General features: G+C 36.0%; 1 non-coding gene across 1 annotated transcript; it reads right to left on the bottom strand.

Moving 5' to 3' along the window:
• Positions 1 to 18,908: 18,908 nt before the first annotated feature.
• LOC122312098 lies at positions 18,909 to 19,015 on the bottom strand. The gene has a single exon (XR_006243012.1). It is a non-coding gene; the product is annotated as a small nucleolar RNA R71 (small nucleolar RNA).
• Between the last annotated feature and the right edge of the window lie 369 nt (positions 19,016 to 19,384).

Genomic DNA, 19,384 nt, shown 5'->3' with positions numbered 1-19,384 from the left:
AAAAAATATCCAAAACTCAGTTACCTCCTAATTTCCATTTTATTGATAGTATATTTGAATTTCCTTATTTATTTAGTATAAATATTTTTTTGCAGTGAACATTTTAGTTAAAAACATTAGTTTTCTTTTTTTAAACCACACACGTTCTTAAGATATTGTACGTCATATAAGTTTATATTCTTTTAAGAAAAATGTTGTTCTCCATCTTTAATGTTATCATCCAGTTGTACTGTTTATGTGGCATCTTCAATTGTGCTGTAATGTTATAGTAGCATTACTTTTCTTCTAATTTCATATTTTTATATCATTTTCTATATTGTTTCTTTCCAACAATCATAATTTTTAATCCTCTTCTTTTTGTAATGCCATATTCTAAAAAAAAATCATCTCTTCTTCCTTTTCTTTTTTTGGAAATCATTTCTTCACAGTAGTTATATTTTCAAAATGAATATTTCTAATTATTGGTCATAATTTATACTGAAACTTTGAATTACTAGTCATTTTGTAAAATAAATTGAGATGAATACTCTCTTGTTGGCTAATTCTTGAGCCTTCCCTATAAGCAAACCAGAAAGTAAACATGTTTGATGAAAAATGATGTTTACAATCATAATATATTTTACAAAAGTCCAACATCACATAAACCCTTTGGCCATCTCTTTCAGTCATTTTGTCAAACACCTTTGGCCACTACAAACCCTCAACAACAAATCAGTAATATGTAATGCTCTGTTTCTTCCAAGCACACATTATAAATTTAATACATCACATAAAATTCCATTTCATAAAAATAAAGTTGAAAGTAATGCAGATTTTATTGTTTAAACTGCTACCGGTACTAAACTTTGCCCATTTAAAAATTGCAGTGAACAACAACCGTGGATTGGGATGGAGAAACACCTGAGAAACACCAAGCCCACTGGAGTCAACCATGAACGGATTGGTCAGGAATTGTGGTGGGCAACAAACCAGTGGAAGATGAGAATGGCGCTTGCGTGGGCGACTCACACGTTGGGTAAAATCATACAGAAATCGGCCTGGACCAAATCGGCCAAGGAGGACGACGGGAGGACGACGGACGGATTCTCGACGGATGTGTGGTGGTGAACTGGTGGTGGAGATCGTTCGGGATTGGCTGAGGGTCGAAGTCGTCTGGAGAAGCACAGGTTCGAATAGAAGAGATTTCTCAATTTGCTGTTATTATCCCGTGTGTATGAGTGTAGCATGAGTTTAGTGTGCTAGCTGAGGTGGCAGCTGCTGAGTGGAGGGTTGTTATTTATTAAAAATCGGTTCGACCGCTTAGTAGCGGAACTGTTTCTTTTTATCTTATTTTCATTTTAACCCTTTTATCACTTTGCACATGCTGTTCTCTCTCATCTCTCATCTAGTCTCCAACACTGACTTTTATGCATGTAAAAATTTTGATATTGTTAATAATAAAAGTATATATATATATATATATATATATATATATATATATATATATATATATATATATATATATATATATATTTAATGTTTAAGTTGAACAGTACCCCACTTCCCACTGCCTATTTAGAAGGCGGATATTTTTTGAGAATTTTTGAATTAATTTATATTTTAGTTTAGTATATAAATTTGAATTATTTTAAAATAGAACATAATTATATGATATTATATATAAGAAGATATTGCAAATATAAAAAAATATGAGAATATCATTGATAGCTAGAGAAAATATTTGAAATGAATAAAAATATTAAAAAGTATAATATTTAAATGATACAAAGAAAAAATAGATAAACTAATGTATGGTATATTCTAAAAGTTAATATGTAAAATAGAAAAAATGAGTTTTGATGATGTATTTTAAATAATATAATACATAAACCATTGGGAATGCTCTTAGACAAATATTTTGAGACTGGTCTTGGCACTGGATAATACTAAGATGATTATTAAATATTCACACTAGATCAAACTAGATCAAATGAATTTTTTTAATCATTTTTTTAAAAATTCTTAACCATTAAGAAATATATATATTTATATATTTTTATGAGACACATTTACGTACTATCATTTTCCCTTAGGCATTACCTAGGGGTTTCAATATATAACTAGTTATGACATGTTAAGAAATTAAAAATTATAATTATACCTTTATACTTAAAAGTAAAATTGTTAAAATTTTGATTTCGATATTTTTATTGTTTGGAGTATAGTTTTGGACTTGTAGTTAGTTTTATAATTTTTATAGATATTATGATTTTAACATTTATATAAAATTATACTAAATTTAATCAGGTCAAACGAGTTAATTTCGAGCCTATTCAACTAATTTACATAAATATTTTGAAACGGGTCATATTGTGTCGTGTTAACTTATTTCGTAATATTTACTAATGGGTCAAAATGAGTTGACACAACACGACCCGTTATGTTAATGAGTCGTGTTAGGGTTTCAAATTTTGACACGATAAGTTTAATGGGTTGGGTTAGAGTTGACCTATATGGTATAATATATATGTTTTAACACGACATGAACATAACCCGTTAACACGATTTGACACCCCTAGCATTACTTGATTCAACCCCGCCAGTACTGATGCCCACATTTTTACCATCATTAGGCATTAGCTAGAATCGCACCTCCAAAACCCACTCGATGGCCAGATTCGTACCATATGGAAGTGGGTAGAAGTGGAAGTGGCCATGTCGTGGAGGCCAGGGTGGCCCAAACACCTTTTTGGCAACCTAGTGGTGACCGAAACATGGCCATTGGTGGTGGTTGCCATCGGACCACCACTAGTGGCCTCTCCTCCTTTTTTGAAATCAATAATAGTTCCTTTATTGAAAATCACCGTAATTTAGACATTACAAAGGTTTTTTTTTTTTTTTTGGTATATTAGTAACTATCTCTATAAGGTTTTCTTATATCCATACCATTTCTTAGAAAAATTGAAAGCGAGTTTTGCAAGTTTATGTGCTATATTGTTTTTTATTTATTTATTTTTTAAATTAAAGAGAAAATGCCACATGTTCAAAAGTAACTATCTCCTAATTTTATTAGGATGCGGGGGCGGGGGACGGATTGGAAAACCCCACCCCCGCACCATGCGGGGCGGGGTGTGAGGAGGGGGCTACCCCGCACTGTATGGTGCGAGTATCACCCCTATTTTATTGGCAAAACAGATAAGAAAAAATTTAGTTACGATCACCTTCCACCTGCCACTTGATCTTAGCCATTTTAGCTAACATGGTATCCTCGCTGCGGCGCCAAGAAGACAACTCAACAGAAGACAACAAAAGTTCCCTCTCTGCATCCGCATCCCATTCTTGTTGCAAACGATTTTCTAGGCCATCAACCTTCTCCTCTAAAACCGCAATCTAATCATTGGTCCACCCAAAAAGCAGCTTATTCCATTCTCTAAGAGCCACCTTAAACTTTTTAAGTTTACTGGCAAGCTTCACAAGACTCTTACCAGCTACAGATTCGGACCATTGCATGACAAAATCCAAAAAGTCTGGATGATCAACCCACATCTGTTGAAATTGGAATGGGGATGGTCCATAAGAGACATGGGACAATGGTACAAAGTTGTTTTCGGCAAAAAAGAGCAAACCACATTCGGAAAAAAAGAAATAGAATTAGCATCAAGGAACGCATGATCCAGTTTGGCCTAGCTTCTAGATAGGCCTCTGACCATTGCACCAAGAAAACCTCCTTCCCTATGAGTTTATTTCAATCAAACCACCTTGGTGAATCCAACTATTAAAATCTTCTATGGCAGCTCGTGGCCTTGGCCTACCTTCCCTCATTTCCAAATCAGAATGTAGAATGTTGAAGTCACTAGCAAATAAACAAGACTTCGCACCCATATGAAAAGAACTGAGGGCATCCCATAAAACTTGCCTTTCAAACCAAGTGCAAACATGTTGCACTTGGCATAAATAAAATTACCAAGGAACTGACAATGTCTCTTCGTAACATGCAACAAAACAAACTGCGACCCCATACAGACAACTTGCACTTCAATATCATATGTCCAAAAAGCCTAGATATTTCCACCCTTTTCCTCGTTTGTTATAACATTATCAAAATGAAGAAACCTCATAAACCTTTGAGCTTTATCAAAATTCTGAAACGACTCCAACAACACAACCATCTTCGACTTGAACTTAGCTAGCAACTTCTTTAACCAACCCTTAGATGTTCCAATTCCCCTCATGTTCCAAACAAGAATGGGCCCAATCATGGAGATAATTTGGTGGCTCGAGTGAGAACCCGAGTAGAGCTCCTGACTTTCTCAAACTGTCATTTTTTATATTTCCTCTTCACAACATCGCTCTTTATTTTTGAGTGATAGTTTTTATCCTGCAATAAGACTTATGCAAGTAATTCAAGTTCTGGATCCGACATAGGTCCATCTTCCAAATAAAAGACTTACTCACTTGGTTGATCATCATTACACTTCTCTGTGTGTTTACCTGTCAAATTTGCCGCTCCTTCCCTTAGCATTTCAGTTTCCACCACAACCCGAGGTAGGGGAGGATTATCATGTATACTAGCATCTGTATTCAGAATAACCAATTGCTTCATCTTCTCAAACAAGCTCTCATCAATCCCTGCCTTGCCATTTACTTTAACCTCTCCCAAATCTTCAATTGGAATAAACAACGATGAGCCCTCGATACCCAAATTTTTAGCAGGATCCATAATTTGTTCAACAGGAATTTTTGCATCACCAGGCGGGATTTATTTATCCTTCGGCTCTTCCACAACTTGTGGCTTTTCAACAATTGGTCCATGTTGCCGAACCCAGACCTTGTCTCCTATTCCAAGTGCAAGATGCACGGTTCCAAGTGCAATATGTCCGTGAACCTTGCACTTGGAACAGAAAGCTGTGAGAGTTTCATATACGATCTCTTGCTTTCGGCTAGACACCAACCCTGGGGTCCCAATCCAAAAATACGAAAGAGGCTCTTTGGCAGCATCCATCTCCATACATAGCTAAGCACCATCAGTATGAGTCGCACAACGAGTAGGATTATCATGTCAAATGAACCCTCCTATCGAGGCTGTTAAAATTTGTAGAATTGATTCATGATAGATGTTTGGAGGCAAACTTGGCAAAACTATCCAAATCAGCACCATCGAAGGTTCTTCTTCTTCTTTAAAGTCTGGACTCTAATGGAAAGAATGGTAGGTGACCACATCAATATCACATGCTTCAAGTGATAAAGCCTTTAGGAAATCATCCTCAGATGACATGCAAATAAATACATTCTGAGCCTCATAGGAGAAACAACTGGAATACCATCAAGACCCCAGCGATTACAACTGAAAGCCCAAATAGCATCTAAAGAGGGGCGTTGCCTAAGAAATTTCAAAACAATGGAGAACCTAAATGGTTCAGCCGAACGAGAGATCTGCTCTTTAGAGAACTGGCAAAACAGTTCACCATCCTTACACTTCGGCGCACGATGCGCAACGGACAACTCAGGAAGGGGCTGGGGCACCATCGAGATTAGGTCCATGAAAGAGTGTTGATCAGTGGTTTCAGCGGGTGTCATGCAGCCTTACGTAGAAAACCTCATGCGTTGAGAAAAAGAATAAACCCGAACAAAGAACCTTATGCACGGCATAGGACTATTCTTATGTGCTATGTTGTTAGCTTGTCTATATAAAAATCTAACTCTCCAGTCTTTTGTCTGTTAAAAACAACCTACTGTCTTCAACAATAACCATAATCTGCCATGATATCTTCCTCACTGTTTGTGGCCTTAACTATAACTTGGGAGTCACCTTTCATGATTACATTTGAAAGCCCCAACTCTGCATAGAGATACACTGCCCTTCACAAAGCTAAGGCTTTTGCAATAATAGGTTTCTGAACATGATTCACTACAGAGCTCAAACAAGCCAGAACTTCCCCACTAGAATCACAAACCACAACACCCAGCCCCACTCTTCTGAGCTTCATGTCTACTACAGCGTCCTAGTTGGCTTTTACACTCAGGAAAGGGCTAGGGCACCACCGAGATAAGGTCCATGAAAGAGCGTTGATCGGTGGTTTCAATGGCTATCATGCAGCCTTATGTAGAAAACCTTATGCGGCGAGAAAAAGAATAAACCCTAGTAGAGAATCTTATGCACGACGTAGGAATATTCTTATGAGCTATGTTGTTAGCTTGTCTATATACAAATATAACTCTCCAGTCTTCTGTCTGTTAAAAACAACCTGATGTCTTCAACAATAACCATAATCTGCCATGATATCTTCCTCACTGTTTGTGGCCTTAACTATAACTTGGGAGTCACCTTCCATGATTACATTTGACAGCCCCAACTTTGCATAGAGATACACAGCCTTTCACAAAGCTAAGGCTTATGCAATGATAGGTTTCTGAACATGATTGCCTACAGAGCTCAAATAAGCCAGAACTTCCCCACTAGAATCACAAACCACAAGACCCAGCCCTACTCTTCCGAGCTTCATGTCTACTACATCGTCCCAGTTGGCTTTTACACATAGCCCATATGGTTTCTCCCAATTATTTTCCTGTTTGTCAGTGCTCCCTGCCCCTTGTATCATCACCTGCAACTCATTTGCAGACCTTTAATCTTGAAGCCCTTCTTTAACAGATCTTATAATAAACCTGGGATCATCTAACTTGTTGTCAAACACCCAAACATTCCTTCTAATCCATATCCTCCTTAGTACACAGGCAACTAGCTCCACATCTTCCTCTCCCAACTATTCATTTAATTTCAACCACAAATCCATAAAACATACCTCATTACAACTCCACTTTTGAATAGGACTATCTGGTTCAGCCCATAAATCCAAGGTAGCTAGACATCTCCAGAAAGCATGCATGGTGGATTCTGGCTCAACTTCATAAATTGGACAACAATTGGATTTAATAACTTGCTTTTTGACCATGTTAACTCACATAGGCAGCAGGTTGTGACAGACCTTCCACAAGAAATTCTTGACTATCCCTTGAACATTTACCCCCAAATAAATTTCCATTCCCTTTCATCACAGTCCCCATTTGAAGCTTCTCTCTCCTTTCTTTTTTCCTTCTGTACTCAAGATGATAGGCATTCTTGACATAAAACTTACCATCATTTGAGTCTATCCCTTATGCCCCATCTGCTTATTTGAATACTGCTTATCAACTCCACTTTTTCTTCTGCAAATATCTTAGTAAGCAAATCCATCTTCCATGTGCCATCTTCACTATTTATTAGCTTATCCACCTTTGCATCACATGGGAGAATCTTAATAGATGAATGCACTCGGGACCCTACCTAATGTGGAAGCCATTTATCTCTCCAGATCTGTACATTCTTTCCATCTCCCACCCTCCAAACCAACCATTCTTTAACCAAATCCCAGATCATAACATAAGCTCTTCCATATGTACGAGGGACAATGACCAGGTTTTACTTCCAATAACTCCCCATGCCTATAATACTTTTCTATTAGGATATTATCCACCAATGAGGAAGGATTATTAACCAATCTCCAACATTGCTTAGCAAGCATTAGTGTGTTAAAACATTCTAGGTCTCTAAATTCCATACCACCCCTTCACTTGCCATCACTCATTTTTTGCCAACTTCTTCACTGAATCTTATTATCCTCTTGTTTATGACCCCACCAGAAATGGGCCATGAGAGAGTTTATTTCTTTACATAGTCTCTTGGGCAGCCTAAATACACTTATTGCAAAGGTAGGGATAGTCTGAGCAATTGCTTTAAGGAGCACTTCCTTCACTATCTGAGAAAGGAAAGTATTCTTCCAATTACTGATCTTTGCCCATACTCTCACTTTCAGATTTCTAAAAGTATTGTATCTTCACCTACCCACCATAGTAGGTAAGTCAAGGTACTTTTCATAGCTTCCACACACAGACACCCCTACCAAGTTTTTTATCTGTTGCCTAGTTTGCATTTCAGTATTAGAACGAAAAATATGGTTGTCTTCTATATATTCAGACTTTGGCCCGAGGCCTCTTCATATAGCTTGAGGAGCCCTTGAATTTGCTACCACTCATTCATCATTGTCTTGTAAAAAGTAAGGCAGTCATCTGCAAAAAGGAAATGACTTTTTGCATATGACTAATCCCTATTCCTCCTCTAGACACTGCTACCCTTTTTTATGATAGCTCTCCTTTCAGCTGCTTTAATCAATGAAACAACCCCTTTGCGCAAAGAATAAAAAGGTAAGGGGAAATGGGATCCCCTTGCCTTAGCCCCCTTGTTGGTTGTATAACTCCACCAGGTTCTCTATTAACAAGGACTGAATAAGTAACCGTGGTTACACACTTTAGGACCAAAGAAAGCCATTTCTCCCCAAACCCCATCCTTCTCATTACTCCCTTAAGGTAACTCCACTCTATTCTGTCGTAAGCCTTAGACATATCCAATTTTAGGGTCATGCTTCCCACATTTCCCTTCTGTCTAGATTTCATGGTGTGGAGTGCTTCATACGCAACCATTACATTATTAGAGATCAATCTTCCCGAGATAAAAGCACTTTGATTGTGGGACACTATGGTTGGTAAGATTTTCTTCTATCTATTGGCTAGGACCTTAGATGCAATTTTATACAGCACGTAACAAAGACCTATGGGTCTAAATTCACTAGCAAGAGTAGGGTTATTCACCTTGGGAATTAGAGCAATCAATGTACTATTGACACTACCATTCAGATTTCCATCACTATTTAGGAAGTTGAGAATAGCACTAGACACTTCGTCCCCCACCACACTTCAATAAGCTTTGCAAAAGCAAACACCATACCCATCAGGTCCAGGGGAATTAAGAGGGGCCCTTTGCTTCAAAGCATATTCCACTTCAGCTTTGGTGAAAGCCTTCTGAAGGTCATCATTAATCTGATTTGTAACTCTCGGATCCATGTCTTTGAGGCTCAAATCAATAGCCTCCCTTGTAGGATTTAAGGATCTGAATAGGCTGCTGAAATATTCATTAAAGACCCCCTCCCCCATCCTGATCTATCACTTTTCTACCCATAGAATCAAGAATCTCAGAGATCTGGTTCTTCCCTCTCCTCTTACTGGCACAAGATTAGAAATACTTAGTATTCTTATTCCCTAATTAATACCAATTTCTTTTGGCCATCTGTCTTCATTTTAGATCCATTTGCTCTAGCATTAATCCCACCTCCTCTTGCATCCGTTTTATCATAGCCATGTTATGAGGTCCCTCACTATCCAACTGATGTTTTAACAAATCAGTTTTTCTTTGTAACACGGCCTCTGCATCCTTCTCCTTCTGAAAACTCCATCTACTTAAAAAGGTCCCTACACACAGTCAGTTTTGACTACACCTTCATTAAGGAATTTGTCCCAGGCTTGTTCCACCATTGGCCTTCCCTCCTTATCCAAAATCCATTTTGCCTCAAATTTGAACACTCTTTTCTTTTTTCTTCTGTTCATCATCTTGGGGTTTAGATCTAGACACAAAGCCTTATGGTGAAACTAGCATGCATCCAAGACCTCAACAATCCCATTCTAAAAGAGTTCGAACTAGGAAGAGTTAGATACAGTCCTATCTAGCCTCTCTTTTGTAAATGTGCAATTTGAGTACTTCTTACTTCAGGTGAACAAATTCCTCATCCATCTTACATCAAATAGATTATTCTCATCCAAGGTTAGCCTAAAGTCATTCATCTGAGTTTCAAGTCTAGGCTTGCCACCCCATTTCTCTTGTTGGGAAGCTTTTTCGTTGAAGTTACCCATTATACACCAGGGCTTCTCAGAAGATGGATTTAACATTGATAACAATTTCCATGAGTCCTTTCTTTTACTGGCTTTGAGATGAGTGGCCTCTCCTCCTAAAGTTTGCTTTTTAAGTTTTTGGTTTTTATTACTAAGAATTTATTTTCAATTTATTTCAAAGAATTTTGATTTTTCTTAAGAAATTAACAATGACATATGGTATTTTCTAATTATGCCACATGTTTCTGTTAATATTCTTGTGTTTAACAAAGAGTTGTATTTCTAAATAACTAAAATTATAGAGTGTTATTCTGGAAAAAGAACACAAAGAGCCAATCCTAAGTTAATAATAGCACAAGGGACATATGACCAAATTTCCCGTACGAAGATAACTCTATAAGTTCATGTAAAGTTTATGCAAATTACATTTTTGCTAATATAATTGTATACATTTGGATAAGCATAATTAATCTATATAAAAATTCTTTTTTTTTTCTCTCTCTTTTCTTCTTTCAGCTTTTCGGATTAAAAAATAAAATAATCTAAGATTTTAATTTGATCCGGTTATTTACATGCTTTCCTTGAATTCATACACTTATATTCTCTCTCCTCGAGCTTTCACTTTTATTGTTTAATTATTTAATTATTAATTTTCTTTTCAATTAAATCCCTCCATCACACCTTTACTAAATAGTGAAAATGCAACGGAAGTCTAAAGCCTCATTTAGATAATGAAAATATTTTATCTTATCTCATCTCATTATTATAACTTTTCAAATTCTTACACAAAATATAATAAATTTTTTTTTATGGAAATATGCTTCATAGCATTCATTCATAATCGAATTTACAGCTGTGACATATAGTCAACTAAAGCAACTGCTCAGGAGCTTCTCCGTCAACAAATTTCTTTGTGACAGACCTTGTCTAAACTTCTACACCCTTTCTCCTGACAGCAATCAAGAAAGAAAGCACTCTGTCAAAACAGAGCTAAAACAACATTTCTTCCGAAGAAGAGAGGTACATCTACCCTCCACCCTCCCTAGGAGGAGGAGTACAACCACACTCTCTCCTCCTAAAGAGGAAGAGTACCAACACCTACCTCACCCAAAAGAGGAGTAGAACAACCACCCACCTTCCTCCAAAAGGAGGAGTGAGACTCTATACACAAAATATAATAAATAATTCAACTTTTTTCAAATACTAAAACAATAATAATATTAAAAAATAATATTCTAAAAATATTTTATTTAACTTTTAATTTTTATCTAAAATTATTTCATCTTATCTCACTATCCAAACTATATCTAAAGTGGGCATGACGACACCACATGTCTAATAAGAAAAATTAAAAACTATAAAGATTTTAAAACATAAAAAATATACATATAAAATTATTTACAAAATATTAAAAAAATTAACTGAAAAAGATAGTACTAAATTAAAAATTAATATTTTTTAAAAATTAAAAAATACTATAAAGGAAAAAGGAAAACAAACCCAAATGGCCACAAGCTGCACTGGAGGGGTTGTGAACCCAAATTCCAATCCTCTTGCTTGGAACTTGAAGCATACCCAACCACGCGCCTGGGCAATGGGTGGCACACATAGGAGGCCCGGCGGGACACCTAGGTTTCTTTCTGTTTTATTTTATTTTACATATAATTTAATATTTTGGTTTTAAAATTTTAAAAATTAAAAATAAATCATTTAAAATAGTAACTTTTTTTAATCCACGTGGCATGTCCCGTGTGCAAAAGTGGCATGCGTTAATCACACTTTCTTTTTTATATACAAAAGAAAAATGGTAGAGGTACAATCATTTTTACAACAGCTTTTACAACTATGATTTAAATTAGGGCTAACACCATTTTATGTAAATATTCTCACTTTATACATGTGTATGTCATTACTTATTTAAAAAATACAATAATGCTAAACTAATTAATCTATTATGACGTAAATATAATTAGACAACAAAATAATTAAATATAATACAAAAAAAAGATACATTCCCACCCCTTTAAGGGGTAGTCTGACCACCCCAAGAGGAGCGGATACCAACCTAAGGTGATCAACCTTCCAGATATTGTTTTCACGGCCACCATGCATGAGGTTGCCAAATCCATCCTTGGCGACCAGACCACATCATACGACAAATTTTTCTTCAAATAGGTTATTGAAAATAATCTAATGATTGAGGACATTATTGTATAAGTTTTTCATTGAAGTTAGTAACTCCAAAATTCTGGTGTTCCCAAAATAAAATGGGGATTGTTAATGCATAAATTTATACAACAAGCTAGAATGAAAAAAGAGAGTTTTATCCCTAGCTCGTAGAGGTGATTTGGTCCACAATAATGCAGCCAAATAACACATGATAGTAATTTAGGCATCGATACGGTGCTTGAACTTTCATCCATGGGAATAAATAATAAATAAATAAATACATAAAATATAAATAAAGAGAGACATGGATTTACATAGTTTGGTGTAAAGTCTAAGTCTACAGGTCGTTTGGAGTGATGAAATCTACTATAATGGTGATTTTAGAGTCTCTCATGGGATTACATATCTCTTAATACAATGAAGGAAATTAAAGTTTTTAGAGGTTGAAGAAGATGCTATCATTGTGAGGGGAGAAGATTTCTGGAGTTTTTGTGTGTAGTGGAGTCCTTGCCAAATTTGAGGAGAATCCCCCCCTTTATATAGAGGTATTTTTCCTTCCTTGGAGCGATTGAGTCATACTTGTCTTATGAAGCCATTTCTTTTGTACGTGTTTGAGTCAACTTGCTTCTTGACCTTATCCTTTGGGCTTGATTCTTGGAAGTTGATTTTATACCCAATAAATGCTCATGATTCTTAAGATCGATTTGTTCAACAAAAAGGGCTTGAGAATCTTCAAGTCTAGCGTGATAGAGACAATTTGTAGAAATAAATTTTGGAAAGTTTGTTCACATGGATGTTTTCCTAATAATCGAGTGTTTAGATGGTCGTGTGTGATTATTTATCGTGAGCAAAGAAAGCGTATTTCCGTATTTAGCAAAGTTTTTGTTTTTGTTGGCATTAGTGCCTTTTTTGCCCCTTGAGGCAGTTTGTTATTTGGAGGTTAGGGCATGCATGTTCGTAGTAACTTGCACTTTGATGGTCAAGGAGCCCATCAAAGTGCAATTTGTTATTTGTAGAAATAAATTTTGGAAAGTTTGTTCACATGGATGTATTCCTAATAATCGAGTGTTTAGATGGTCATGTGTGATTATTTATCGTGAGCAAAGAAAGCGTATTTCCGTATTTAGCAAAGTTTTTGTTTTTGTTGGCATTAGTGCCTTTTTTGCCCCTGGAGGCAATTTGTTATTTGGAGGTTAGGGCATACATGTTCGTAGTAACTTGCACTTTGATGGTCAAGGAGCCCATCGACTCTCTGGGTCCATTGTAGGCAAGAGCTGAGCTCGTCGACTCATCCCCGGAGGTAACTCACACAAGGCTATCATGAAACTTGGAGGCTCATTCCTGGAGGTAACCCATGTGAGGTAGTTGTGGTATGAGTGTCAACACTCGGCGTTTGCTCAAGTAGACGCTCGACCGCAATGGTGTTGATGATCAAGTGCGAGTGTGAGTACACTCGGCTTTGATGGAAGGGGGGAGATGAGCTTGACTGCATTGGACGGTGAGGAGGGACGCACTTGAGAAAGTGGCGTCACCCTTAGATTGCTAGGTGTGAGTGTGAGAACACTCAGTTTTGATGTGAGGTGGGAGATGAGCTCGATCGTGCTAGGTGGAGGGGAGTTAAACACTTAAGAAAGTTGTTCCCTCCTTTGGTCACTAGTGCGAGTAAGGACACTTGACTTTGAGACTAGATAGAAGATGTGTTCGACCGCACTAGGTGACCAGAAGTGAAACACTTAAAGAAGTTTTTATCTCCTTTGGTCATCAATGTGAGTTAGGACACATGCATTTGCTGAAGGCGATGCTCGACCACATTGAGGGGCAACTCGTGTGCTCGAGTGGGGTTAGAGCCAGCGAGAGAGATACTCGACTGTGTTGAGGGAGGCTAACCTGACTGTTTGAGTGTGGTTGAACTCGGTGAGGGAGATGCTAGATTGTTGCTTTTGCAGGAGCTGTGCTTGACCGTTTTGCTGTGGAGGGAGGCAGGGCTTGACTGCTTTACTATGGGGGGAGCGATCCTATGTCGCTTTGCTATGGTGGGATACACACTTGGTTGCTCTGATATGTTTTCACCAAAGACCAAATGGGGTAGTGCAAATAATCCAAGTTTCAAGTTTAAGACTCATGAACTTGAGCCAAGTGTGTGTGATGTTTGGTGATCATTCGATTCCAGGAGTGCTCAAGTGAGGCCCGAGGTGTTCCGGTGAGGCTTGAGGGCTACATAGTCTTTTGAATAGATTCAGGTCTTGTTTGGTTATACATGAGATGAGAAACCTGTGAATAGTAGTGAAATTATTTTTTGTATTTTATTTAGAAGTTTGAAATTGAAAAATGTTTATGTTTGAATATTGAGAAGAGATGGTTTGAAAGTTTAATGAAACCAAACCAAGCCACAACTTCTTTAGTCATCCAACAACTCACTGTGCAGACCTTTTACTTGTAGCACCTTCTAAAAACTAATATTCTTTGCCAAAGTGCATGTACTATTAGGTCATGAGCATATCTTTAAGGTGGCCTTATTTGTCCCTTTGTCTACAAGTTGCAATACTACCTCCTCATCAAAATCAAAATCATACATATCTAAAATGGTCCAAATCAACCATTTTTTTGAGCATTAGTTTGGACTATATCATGTCTCGATTAAAGATTGAAATATTGTTGCATTTTGATTGGAAATTATGCATATAATATATACAATATAATAAAAAAAATTGCATATAATATAAAAAAATAAAAAAATATTTTATATATAATATACAAAATTAAAAAATAACATATTAATTTACTGGTCTAGTTCAGTTAGAACCAATGTTCTAAAAATAAAAATCAAACCAATTTTACGAAATTGGAACCGATACCAGACCAGACCAGTTCGTCGATTTTCTAGTTTTTATTACACCCCTAAATACTTCAACTACAAAATAAGAAATGTCTATGTCTATTCTATTATATAAGTGCCTATCTAACTGTCAATAGTGTTTTTTCTTGTTTTCCAGTTAATTTTTTCTTGTTTCCTATTAACTCCATTAACTGCCCAACCCCACGTCGTAGACTCGTAACCAAAGCCAGCCAGGGAGATCTCAAAGATCCACTTAGAGCAACGATCGCATAAAAATAATCCAAATTTGGAGGAAGCACAAAAAAGGAAGAAAAGCCCATCTAAAAGCACTGGTTACACCTTCGACAACGAGACCACACATTTATCCGCATTGTAGGAATGAAATAGACCAGCACATTGGGGAGCATGTTCACGACGACCACAACAGAAAACCATGCTCATGGCACACCGAAAGATAAAATCTTTAGTCTGAAAACCTAATATCTACAAGTATCTTTAGACCCAAACGCAAACCAAAAGATAAATGAACAAAATAAAGAGAAAGTGGAAACTGAAGGTTGGGGAAACAGAGGAGGAGCAGGAGTGAAAATGCAAAGGAAATGGGCTTACGAGTTGGGGGTGGCAAGTGGTTGAGTAGATCGGTGGAGATGGCCTCATAGAACAGGATGCGTGGAGGTGGTTCATTGGAGGAGGTGGGTGATGATGCAAGGGCTTGGGCATGAAGGAAGAAGGAGAAGGAAAAAAAATGAAAAGAAGAGAAAAAAAATAATAGAAGAGGGAAAGAGAAGTGAGGTGCGACGTAGCAAGGGGGAGAGGGGAAAGCGATGAGGCCCTAAGGGCTTCACCAAAACAACGCTGTTTTTGGGTTAGGGGTTGGGCTCCCCACACTCACACGAGCTGGGCCCTCACACACACACCCTCGGCCCAACCGAATAAAACACATACAAAGCCATCAACAAAAGGCCCAGTCCGAGAAAAGAACCACAAGAATAATTAGTAAAATAATTATTTAAAATACAAGAAAAGTAGGGACATCACATCTAATTATTTCTTCATCTATTTTAATAATTGTAGACCAATACTAGATCTTATGGTTAAGGTTTTAATTTTGTGCCATTCTTAGATAAAGGATAAATCAAAGATATAACATTAAATAAAATGATTTTTTAAAACTATATTATTTTTGGATTTCAAATATAGAAATTCGTACTTTAAAATTAGGTTTGGTTCAATAATACAAAAAATACCCATCCTTAAAATAATTATTTAATTAAAACATATGAAAATACGGGATATCACAAGTATGTTAGAAATTATATATTTCCCCTAATGGTTTCCTAGAAAATTCTTATTGCACATGTGCTAGCAAGAATTAAAGTATTGATCGTAATAGTTAATTTGTTTGTTAAAGTTCCTTTGTAATATTCTATTAATTATATTACTTGTATAAAAGTTGAAGCAATGCCTTCTAAGCTATATATGCCATCAAATATTTTTACAAGTTTTATAAAAAAACATATTATTTTTTTAAAACAATTGTTTAATCCAATTAGGCAAACGTACTTTGCATGTTACTTTGACCTAGTATATATATATATATCAATATATACATTCATATATGGAGTTTTCTACATGCATGATCCACTACAATGCAAACAAAAACTTTTTGGATGATGCTTTTGCGTATGAGTTTAGGCAGAATACATTTTGCACCAATCGAGAGTATTATTAATATTTGTATTTGGTCTCTGCTATTTTCATTGCAATGATAACATACAACTTTAACACTCATTTGATGATACACTATCCTGCTTATATCACAATCTTCCAGCACCATTAGTTGATGAATTGATGAAGTGTCAAAAAACTACATAATTAAGTTGCTAAATTGAGTGAATTGTTTAACCAAAAATAAATTAAGAACTTAATTATGCAGTAGATTATGACATTTGAGTAAATTGATAAATTCTGATATTTTGCACTTGAAAATATTTATAATGCAACTGTTCCACATCAAATTTAATATCCCAAATTTTACTCATCTTATATCTTACTTATATGTTGTAGGCACTATTGGAAAAGAGCTGTTGACATCCCAATTGTAGAGGGATATTGCAAAATAGGGGTAATCTAGAAAATACACAACTAGCACATGCAGCACCCAAAAGATTAAAATTGGTGAACTCACGCATGCGGACCCAGTTGTGGCACAATCATGGCCTGAAGGTCCAGGAAGCATGAACCAAAACACAGCTCTCTAGAAATGAAAAAGCACAATCACACAAGTGCCGAAGTGCAGCAGAGTAGACCCACGCACAGACAAAACAACGGGGCACTCGTATGAAACCAGCAAGAGAGAGAGCGATCCACAAGAAGAAAGACATGCTGGGCTTGCTGGTTGGAATGAGGGGCTGGGTAGATTCACACACAGGGACATTTAAAAAGGAATTTTTCTCACGCTGCTGGGGGATTATTTTTGACTTTTTATTTTTTCTTTTGTTGGAGAGACATTTTTTTCTTGCTTTCTTTTTGGTTTTCGTTTGCAAACTTTTTGGCATATTTTCCTTCACTCTTTTGGGTTTTGGTTTTCAACCTCTTGACAGATTATTGTTTTTCTTCATTCATGTTTTAGGGCTTTTATATTATTACTCTAAGTGATTTTATTTATATATCTTTTGGTAGTTGAAGTGGGGATTTTTTGTTTGGGATTCTAAAAAGATTATGGAAGGATGAGTTTTTTCAGCTGAGGCTACAAGCTGTAGATCATTTTGCTCTATACTTCTGATTAGATTAATTTTGGTCATGATAAACTCCATTTCATAATTTTGCAAGTTGATTTTTGTTGAGAGAAGTCAAATCAAAAACACTTGTTCTTGTTCTACTGTTAATGTAAGGCACAACAGAAACTTGGTAATTTTTTCAAGGTTTCTTATGGTGGTGGATATGTGTGTTGGATTGATTTGTAATTTATGAATACTTAAGACTGGAAATCTAGACTTTTTATTCTCATTTTCCGGTTGTTAAAACTTAGACTAGATTAACAATTGAGTGATAAAGATAGACAATCTAATTAGAGTGTGGAAAAGGAGGAAATATGCTTGTAGCCCAAGTGTTTGATATATTGTCTCTTAGGTGTTTATTTTCATGCAATCTTTATTTTTCTTGCACTCATTTCTCTAGCATTTATTTCTTTACTCATTTCTTTTAATTTGACAAGTATTCAGAAAATTATTGCGTTAAAAAAATGAGAAAAGATCCAAAGCATTCTTTATTAATACACTCCACATCAATACATAAATTCCTTTTTCTTGTTTCTTTTCTTTGTTGTGTAAGTAGCCCTTTTCACAGATGCACTCCTCACACAAACACAACTCATTATATGTTTGCTCTTCATGAACATTGTTGTCCCTATGGAAATGACTTTAGAACTCATTCATGTATTATTTTGATAGCTATTGCACTTAGAAGACAGAGTTAGAAAGCCATCAAGTTTTTAGCGCCGTTGCTGGGGACAACTAGTGTTTATCAGAGCATTCTCTTATTGCCAAGAGGACCTTTGTAGTGTTGTGAACCTCTTCACAGCTTGGACGACATTTTATTTTATTTTATTTTATTTTTGTTTTTCTTGCATTTTGCTTTATTTTCTACTTTTGTTTGTATAATTGGTTGGACTAGGGACCAAACTTCTCAGTTGTTTAGGACAAAATCACTATCATCTTTTAACTCTGCATCTCTTTCTCTTGAATTATCTTTTGACACTCATAGCACCATGGTTGAAACTGAGAATTATGATAGGGAAATGGTGAATCAGAACAGGATGCTTAGAGATTATTTACAACTTGTCAGAACTAGCACACCCTCATGCATAATTCAATCTTTGAATGCAAATAATTTTAATTTCAAACTTGGAATGATTTTATTGATTCCACATTTTCATGGCATGGAATCTGAGAACCCTTATCTGCATATCAAAGAGTTTGAAGAGATTTGTTCTACATTCATGGACCAGACCTACACTGAGGAGGTTATCAGACTAAAGTCGTTTCCATTTTCCTTGAGAGATAAAGCTAAAACATGGTTGAATTCATTAAGACCTAGAACCATAGGCACATGGCAAGAAATGCAAATTGAATTTTTGAAGAAATTCTTTCCAATACATAGGACAAATGCACTTAAAAGACAAATCATGAACTTTACCCAAAAAGATCTTAAAACTTTTTATCAAAGCTGGGAAAGGTTCAAAGATCTTTTAAATGCTTATCCTCATCATGGTTATAAAAATTGGTAAGTGATAAGTTTTATTTATTTATTTATTTATTTATTTATTTTTATGAAAGTTTGACACCTAAAATATGCCAGTTTGTACAAACTATGTATAATGGAGAATTTTTTGACAAAGAGTCTGAGGAGGCATTCGAATATTTTGATTACCTTACTGAAAATGCTCAATCTTGGGACACAACTGATGTGCATGATAGGTCTAAGAAAGTTGAGTCTGGTCATGAAAAATATACTTTAAAGGAAGATGATGATTTATGTGCTAAATTAACCTTACTGTCTAGAAAAATGAAAGCCATAGAATTGAAAAAAGTAAATGAAGTGCATGTTGTCCCTAAAATTTCTGAGAAGTGTGGCATTTGTCAG

This window comes from Carya illinoinensis, chromosome 5 (genome assembly GCF_018687715.1).
Source record: "Carya illinoinensis cultivar Pawnee chromosome 5, C.illinoinensisPawnee_v1, whole genome shotgun sequence".
NCBI lineage: Eukaryota > Viridiplantae > Streptophyta > Magnoliopsida > Fagales > Juglandaceae > Carya > Carya illinoinensis.
The sequence above is the reverse complement of the archived record's forward strand: the minus strand, read 5'-3'. Positions and strand labels throughout refer to the sequence as shown.